General features: G+C 33.2%; 1 long non-coding RNA gene across 1 annotated transcript; it reads right to left on the reverse strand.

Moving 5' to 3' along the window:
* Nucleotides 1–7,424: 7,424 nt before the first annotated feature.
* LOC137635811 (uncharacterized) lies at nucleotides 7,425–8,883 on the reverse strand. Its single transcript, XR_011042796.1, has 3 exons — nucleotides 8,826–8,883; nucleotides 7,954–8,146; nucleotides 7,425–7,695 (listed from the first exon to the last, which is right to left on the reverse strand). It is a non-coding gene; the product is annotated as an uncharacterized lncRNA (long non-coding RNA).
* Nucleotides 8,884–9,725: the final 842 nt, after the last annotated feature.

Below are 9,725 nucleotides of genomic sequence, written 5' to 3' on the forward strand. Positions count from 1 at the left end.
ACTTTTATGGTCACTTGCAGCCTTCACTGAAAAACACATTTGGTATTTCAGAATTATAGTAAACCTTCAAAGGAAGTATCTGGGATATTTTGTATGGTTACTCATAAGTATAAACAAGTTTGTATTATTTGTGATCAATTAAAACCTTTAAAAGCGGACACATGCATCTAGCACCCGAACCGAGAGCAAAGTGAGCTCAGCACAGGTGTGTGTGAGGGAGGGGGTAGCCAGCTACCCTCCCTACCCCCCCCTAGTGGTGGGGTAGTAAACCCTCGTTAAAATTCTAACGGCTCTTCATTTCAGCTACGCCGAAAGTAATTACCCATATTAAATAGCATGGTTTGTATTTCAGTTACGGAACAATTATGTTTTAGGATATATCCTTCAATGGTTTCAACACACTTTAGTGGATTTTCTCTCAAGTGATTTTGATTAAACAGGAATTATTTTATAAAAAAACACTCATAATTTCAGTAAGGGAGAAGACACTTTACCAGAAATATTCTCTATGTTTTGCTGTGATGTAGAAATAGTTAAAGAAGTGAACGAAGGAATGGAAGATATAAGCAAGGATCCTGGAATGTAGGTACTCAGACAAGGAAGTTAAAAGGAATTACTAATAATGGAAAAGGACGAATTTAATTGATTCCAAGAATCCCACCCAACTATATTATAAAAAGATAATATTTAATCTTGTAGCTTAGCAATTAATAATGATAATATTGATAATAATAATAACAACAACAATAATAATAATAATAATAATAATAATAATAATAATAATGATAATAATAAAAATAATAATAATAAAGAAATTTGAAATTTACATGAAGAAAGGGTAGCTAAAGGAAAATGTTAGCTTATAATACGACCTAATTATATATAAAAGAGATGTGACTAAGGTAATATTAATATTAAAAAAACCATTGCCTGCCTGACTACACAAAACATAAACTCTACTTACCACTCTCCTTACTGATTAAGAAAGACCACCTACTGTGGCTTGTGGGACGATTCGCATTCAAATCTGAAAAACATATCTTGTTAGAAAGAGTCTCAAGGCTTTCTATTAATTATGTAATTTTGGGTGCTCACTAGCTGTACATCAGCTACACCCAATTCTCCATAGCTAGAGTCTATTATTATTAGCCCAGTGAGGAAAGGAAACAAGGAAAAATAATATATTTTAAGAACAATGACATTTAGATAAATATTTCCTAATATAAACTATGAAAACTTTAACAAAAAAGAGGAAGAGAAACAAGATAGAATAGTGTGCCTGAGTGTACCCTCAAGCAAGAGAACTCTAACCCAAGACAGTGGAAGACCATGGTACAGGCTATAGCACTACCCAAGACTAGAGAACAAAGGTTTGATTTTGGAGTGTCCTTCTCCTAGAAGAGCTGCTTACCATAGCTAAAGAGTCTCATTTGAATAGACCCTAAGTTGTGTTATTTGATGGTAGTATGATCATTACCCTGAATTTTCAGAATACGCTCTCTTAACGTAAATTTCTAATTTCCTGTTATTCATCCTATAAAAACTAATTTCACAATACGATATGGGATATGTGTAGTGATAATAAGTAAGAGAAGCAACAATTCACGCAAAGTAGACTGTAATGATGAACTAAATTCGCTCATTTCCCTTTTTACCCTTATCTATATACTAGCCACTACAATTTCAGTTTGCTCTCTCAATATTTCAGTTCTACATTGGGCATCAGTATATTTTACAGTGAATGTCCTGAATATTTAGCTTTTCCTAATGCAGATAAAAAAAGACACCACAAAAAGGCAATTCACCATCTGCAACTTCTTATTCCGAATAAGGGATAATAAATGTAATGAGCCACCAGTAGCCCAAGCACACAGGTGGCTTATTGAAGGATAAAGCAAAGGGGACGAATCGTCACACCCCCACCCCCATTTCAATAAGGACCCAGCGATCTAGGTTAGAGTAGACATTATTAATGGGTTATTGTGACTCTTCAGATTACTTCTTTGAATATGATCACTGCCTCGGTAGCATTGCTTAATAGATGCGATGATTTTCTTTTCAGCATTACTGCATTCTGCCAATAAGAAGGTAAAATTCATCCTTCATCATCATCAGTGAGGTAGATCCAATGCGGGTCAAAATTGGGCATAATGCAATTTAAAAAATGAGTACACAAAAAAGGTAAAGTACAGTTTACAGCGTCACATTTTGAGAAGTATTATCTCTCATCTTCAGGCTGGAGTGTTTGAAATGGTGCTGGTAACCCTGCTTCCAAAGTAACCATTCCTATAAACCTGCTTACCATAAGACAAGTCGTAACCCTGCGTTTCCTTCCAAAGTACCCATTCCTATAAACCTGCTTACCCTAAGACAAGTCATAACCCTGCGTTTCCTTCCAAAGTACCCATTCCTATAAACCTGCTTACCCTAAGACAAGTCGTAACCCTGCGTTTCCTTCCAAAGTACCCATTCCTATAAACCTGCTTACCCTAAGACAAGTCGTAACCCTGCGTTTCCTTCCAAAGTACCCATTCCTATAAACCTGCTTACCCTAAGACAAGTCGTAACCCTGCGTTTCCTTCCAAAGTACCCATTCCTATAAACCTGCTTACCCTAAGACAAGTCGTAACCCTGTGTTTCCTTCCCATGCACCCATTCCTATAACCCCTCTTACCCTAAGACAAGTCATAACCCTACGTTCCCTTCCCAAGTACCCATTCCTATAAACCTGCTTACCCTAAGACAAGTCGTAACCCTGCGTTTCCTTCCAAAGTACCCATTCCTATAAACCTGCTTACCCTAAGACAAGTCGTAACCCTGCGTTTCCTTCCAAAGTACCCATTCCTATAAACCTGCTTACCCTAAGACAAGTCGTAACCCGGTGTTTCCTTCCCATGCACCCATCCCTAAAACCCCTCTTACCCTAAGACAAGTCATAACCCTACGTTCCCTTCTCAAGTACCCATTCCTATAATCCCTCTTACCCTAAGACAAGTCATAACCCTACGTTTCCTTCCCATGCACCCATCCCTATAACCCCACTTGGAGTCTTTGTATATAAGCGGTCAGTTCCTCCAGCGAGCATAAAATATGGACATCAACTAACCTAAACTTCCCCCCCTAACCTAATTTTCAAGATGTGTTCTTACCTACTTAACTAAAGGGGGTGGTAAGGGACCCCTGCGACCCCCTTACCCTGCCGTATTCTTAGTGCGCCGTCATCATACATACAGATGGCCGCTATCATACATACACCTCCCCCCTGCTTATCCTAAGGCAAGTCATACCCAAGTGTTTGGAGAACAAATATTTGGTTACAACTTTATAATATTCTTGTGTGGACACATGACACTCTCTGACATGTACAAGGTTATGTGTATATGAGCTGTCTTACTATGTAAATTAGTATACAATTCTGTTAATAATTAAATATTTAACACCTTTTAGGGGCCAAAGGTTAAAATGATCGAAAGCGGGACAAGATCTTGGGGACTGGGATTCAAGTATAATTCAACGAATTTAAGTCTATAATCTTTACATATATCATAAATTACTATCATAAATTACTTTTATAAAGTATTACAAATATTTAAATTACTCTTACCTATCATTTCCCATCTAAATAAAGCACTGTACTAAGGGACTTCTTTTTAACACTTAAGATTAATGGTTTGTTTACATTTATCTTGGTATCAGGGTTGCCATGATTTGAAAATGAGAAAAGGCCAATTTTAATTAAACGCGGCTTTAAAAGGCCGAGCCATTAGTAGAAAAAGGCAAAATATATAGTATTTACGACCCAGCTTTTTTCAAGATATTACTAAAGGCCAACTAATTAAAAAAAGAACAAATTTTAGTTTTTTTTGGCCTGAAAAAAGGCCAAACTGGCAACCCTGTTTGGTATCCAATACCCGGAAGAAAAGTAAAAAGGTTCCAACTTTTAAATTTATTTTGCGTTTTTAAAATACATATTTATGCTTTATTTGAGTTTTAATACTTGTTTAAAGGTTTATATATAAGTTTTAGTTGTATTTTAATTTATTTCATGTCTCGCTATGTGAAAATACAATACAGAATATGAAATGTTAATACACATGCTGGCCATTTTGTGTATTGTAATGCAGTTTACAGTATATTATCATAATTTTATTCATCATGATATGATAGAATTATTTATTCTAATATCTGTATTATATTTCATTACAATAATTACTTTATTATAATATTTTATTAAGTTTGTTACATTATATTATTCACATATAAAGGACATTACATTTTTTCATTTCTGACTGGCATAATTTCATGTTCAATCTCCATACATATGGTAAAACAATATATAATTAACCAAATCATCATTATTTTGATTAAATATGCATTATATATTATGTAAAAATGACCAATATTACATTAAAACGCAATGCTCAATCCATAAATAAGGATTTAGTTATTTCAGTGCAATGGGAAACATTTATGTTGATACTTAGGCCTATAGACCTATATATAATCATATAAAAACACATATTAGCAGAGTATACATTAAAATATGTGCTGTCCATACATTATTATATGTCTAAGATATTTCAAACAGGTTCCATAAGTCAGCATATTGCTATTTTCATTCTTGCCCAAAAACAAAACGAATTGTGACCCTTCTTTTCTCTTCAAAATCATCTCGTTTACTTCACTATGAAGGTTCATGTATTCAGTTCTTAATTAGGTAAAAAAATGGCTGTTTTTTTTTCTTTAATTATTCAAAGTCAAGTTTTGCTATTCTTCTTTTCTTTATTAGTTTCCATGTTTCAAAACTCTACCATTTCTTTCGTTTTACTCCTCTGTCTGATTGTGATGTTGGCAGATTCCTGAAAGATTTCTACTTATTTTACAATGGATATTCGAATCTAGTTCTACCTCATCATCAGGTAACATTTCTAAGGCCACAAATCTGTGTCAGTACTATAACAATCCTTTTCACTTGTGTTATCTTAGTATTTCAATGTCATATCTGGGAATCTGTGAGGTAGGCTAGGTTTGCATTACTTTTCCTGGTCTTCAACTTAGTGTCTAAAGAGTCGAGCCTAAAGTTTTGTTGTTGCTTCCTATATCAGGTTTCAGTCTTCACATGTCATCCAGTAGTGACTTTTTATATTACCTGTTTATTGCTAAATGGTCAATTTCGTAGAGATATTTCCCACGAAGATGTCCAAGCATACTCTGGTATATCTGTTCCCCATCATCAGTTCATTAGAAAAAAAAAACTTACTTTCCGATATGAAGTGCCATGCTCTCTCCCAGGATGTAGAAACCACTTTCCTCTAGAAGTTTTATTCCAGCTGTTACCAAGTTGTGGAATAATCTTCCTAATCGGGTAGTTGAATCAGTAGAACTTCAGAAGTTCAAAGTTGGAGCAAATGCATTTTTGTTGGCCAGGCGAACAAGTGTCTTTTTATAGTTTATTTATGACATATTTGTATTTGATGTTGTTAATAGTTTATATGTGACATGTCTGTTTTGACGTGGTTACTTTTTTAGAATGATTTATTGTTAATTTGTTCTCTTCATTTATTTATTTCCTCATTTCCTTTCCTCACTCTCACTGGGCTATTTTTCCCTGTTGGAGCCCCTGGGCTTATAGCATCTTGCTTTTCCAACTAGGGTTGTAGCTTGGGTAGTAATAATAGTAATAGGGATTTTTTTTTAAGAATCCAGTCAGTCTGGTTTCAGTGATTACACACATCCAGTTTATATTCTAAAAGAACTGACAAAGGCGTCTCTAATTTGCCATCCAACTTCAATGTTGTTAAGCTTTCCTCTGGATTTATCAATTTATCTTAATTATTTATTAGATACCTCACACCCTTCTCCCACTTTAAAGCTCTGCACGGGAATAAGGGACATTTCTACCATCTGCGAGTTCAATAAAGGCCACTTATCTTTCTTCTAACTCTGCCTTTCCCTTGCAGAAAGCCTCAGTTTTATGCTTCTAAGAGTATAGAATGAACTAAGAGTTTATAATAATAATATACATGCATATAATAAGTTATATAGGTATATCTGCTGTTACGCTTCTGGTAACAATCCTTTATTTGTCTAAGAGACTCTACAATAGTATTTAGTATATAATAAAGGAGACAAAAACTAGAGAAAAACCCTACTTGATTTATATTTGAACACCACTACGTATAAATACTTTATATAAATCAATGTTTATCTTTCAAAAACTCCAAAATCATCACATTAAACTTAAAACTGAAAAACAATTCTAATAGAACAAAGTTTTGACTTAAATCAATTCCTGGGGAGCAAATTACGAAAATACTTTTGGAAATTTAATCAAACCTTCACAGTTAGACTGTGAATCTACTTAAAATACAACTTCTCAAAGATTAAACTATATAAACTATTTCAAAGAATAACCAAGTATAAATAATTCAATAAACTTACATGGCAATTTCTTATAAGCACAAAAGGAATACAAAAGGGACATAGAGAGAATACTTGTAGACATCCCTCCAAGAGGAAACAGAACATTGAAGATCCAAGTAACAAACTGATAGTTAAGAATTTTTACACAGAAGCTAAAGTCTAAACATCTGGAAAGCATATCAGCAATGAGGTTTAATTTTTGTATACAGAAGCAAAAGTCTAAACATCTGGAAAGCATATCAGCAATGAGTTTTAATTTTTGTATACAGAAGCAAAAGTCTAAACATCTGGAAAGCATATCAGCAATGAGTTTTAATTTTTGTATACAGAAGCAAAAGTCTAAACATCTGGAAAGCATATCAGCAATGAGTTTTAATTTTTGTATACAGAAGCAAAAGTCTAAACATCTGGAAAGCATATCAGCAATGAGGTTTAATTTTTGTATACAGAAGCAAAAGTCTAAACATCTGGAAAGCATATCAGCAATGAGTTTTAATTTTTGTATACAGAAGCAAAAGTCTAAACATCTGGAAAGCATATCAGCAACGAGGTCTAATCACAACTTTAATACGAAATATCCCAAAGTTATACTGATGCAGGCCCAAGGCCCGTAAGTTTTTTAATTCTATTAACAAAAGAATGGATTACGGTTAGAAAAAAAATAAACAAAGATAGATTATCTATCAACTTTATTTACAAGAGAAACATGACATACGAATTATTTTTTTTTTTTCAAGAGCATGAAGGAGAGCCCAAGCCACCTCTTCCACTGTGATCTAAGAACTGAGGCTTCAGTTTACTTAAATAAGAAAACTGGGGTAGCAAATCATAAGTCACCAGTCTGCATCAAAGCTGCTCCTACAGCCACATCACTATCTTCTACTTTGATATGAACAGCTTGTCTGATTCAGATAGCCTTCAACACTGAAGACTTTAGATTCAATAACTGCAAATGTACGGTAACAATCTTCTGTCCACTCGAGTCAATCTTAGGGCTGGCGAGATTATTCACTGGTACAGCAACTTAGCTGAATAGTTCGGACAGAACCTCTAGAAAATATAACCATAATAGAGAGTTATGAGTAGGCAATTGATAAATGTAACCCTCATAATTGGGTGCAATCGTTCCGCTCCCAACATCCATGACCCAAGTTGAGACTTTTTCCAATGGTAGTTTTCTGCCAGGTCTTTTAGGTGAAGTAACAGGTCACGGTTTTTTAATGAAATTCCCAAGTATAGTCGTGGACCAGTGTCAATGACAACATATCTCATCTGAAACAGAACATTAAAAGGTTGAAATGTTTAAACAGCATTTGTCATTTCAAAGGGAATAACAGTATCGAAATTTAACTACAGATTTGATACAGGCAGAAACCTCGTTAGCATTTTCTGTCAAGGGTACTTTCATAGTAATTTAATGAAACTTGGTTAAAAATTTGGCATTTGCAACATGAAAATTCTTCAAAGGATTAGAGTCTTTAATGAAGGCAGAGTTTAACTTCCAATAAACTTTAGAGATTTAAGACTAACCTGGTTTTTTGGTAAGAGATGCAGGGCGAGACCCATGAGTTGGTCACTGTTCTGCCAACCCATTCTGGGTAAGAAACTACTCCCTATTCCATAGCTTCCTGCTTGTAAGGAGGTAAACTGGGTCTCGAACAGACTGGATTAGTCGCAGGTGTCAATACCACATGTGAAGCAACAGCTGATGGTAGAGGTACATCTGGAAAAGTAACAATGATCAGAAAAGCTTTTTCAAGCTGGGAATTTTATGCATGAAATGTCCTGCAAGATTATAGTGCTAGATATACAAAGTTAACCTCCTATGGTAGGAAGAGTTTATCACCCGTAATCATAGTAGCCATGTTTAACTATCTGAATTTTCACAATCTATTCCATAGAATTTCTAGCGATTCACTTCAACTATCCTATGGTTCGTAAGTCTACCAAGTGTGTAATATAATAATGACTTTCCATTAAGGTTTAACGAGATACCTCGTAAAATTTGCTCAAACACTAAATTCTCTTTACTTTTCAAATGTGTCAGCCCGAGCTGATTTCACCCACATCAAAATACCATAGTATGCACATGTTCTACACATTTAATTTCCTGCCTTTCAAACGCTACGCAAATTACACCTTTAGTATTCAATGGTTAGCTTGTAAGCCTTAAAAGCTAACCTCAGATATTCATAATGGCAAAGTTGAAAAGTTAAGACTGAATAGGTAGTTCACCCCTCACACTTCAAAACACTGAACTAAAGGGAGTCACTATTCTCTGGGGAACTACAAAATAAAATAAGTTCACCACAAACTCATATACCAGACCACCACATATCACGGACACTAAAACGAAACAATTGAATAAAACAAAATAAACAACTCTTACTGGAGCAACTTACGAAATACTGGAGATACTTAAAGAGTAATACTTAATAGTTACACAGTGCCAGAGAATCTGACCTTAAAACAAATTCTAACTTCCAAAGAAGACTAAACTTCACTCCAACAAGGAGAACTAAATACAAACAAAATCACAGTTCAAACAAGGATTACAGAGTAAATGCTATGCAAGTACAATTAAGGGGGAACTTCACGAAAAAGACAAAATAAATATTACTTGACATTATTAAAGCTAGCATAACATTATGTATACAATACACGCACACACACACACACTCACACATATATATATCATATATATATAAAATATATATATATATATATATATATATATATATATATATATATATATATATATATATATATATATATATATATCAAACCTTTAATATATTTCATAACTGAATTGTAAAGGTTAAGGATTTCACCTTCCCAATTTGCATGTCAAAATTCTTCAAGATAAAGGAATGAAGTCTATCGTCATAATGGCGACCTCCATTTATCTGAATAATAATAATAATAATAATAATAATAATAATAATAATAATAATAATAATAATAATAATAATATAGATAGCACCAGTAGTAGTAATAATAATAATAATAATAATGATGATAATAATAATAATATAGATAGCACAAGTAATAATAATAATAATAATAAAAATAATAATAATAATAATAATTTAGATAGCACCAGTAATAATAATAATAATAATAATAATAATAATAATAATAATAATAATAATAATAGCACCAGTAATAATAATAATAATAATAATAATGATAATAATAATAATAATATAGATAGCACCAGTAGTAATAATAATAATAATAATAATAATAATAATGATAATAATAATATAGATAGCACCAGTAGTAATAATAATAATAATAAT

Source organism: Palaemon carinicauda, unplaced genomic scaffold (assembly GCF_036898095.1).
Source record: "Palaemon carinicauda isolate YSFRI2023 unplaced genomic scaffold, ASM3689809v2 scaffold179, whole genome shotgun sequence".
In the NCBI taxonomy this organism is placed as follows: Eukaryota; Metazoa; Arthropoda; class Malacostraca; order Decapoda; family Palaemonidae; genus Palaemon; species Palaemon carinicauda.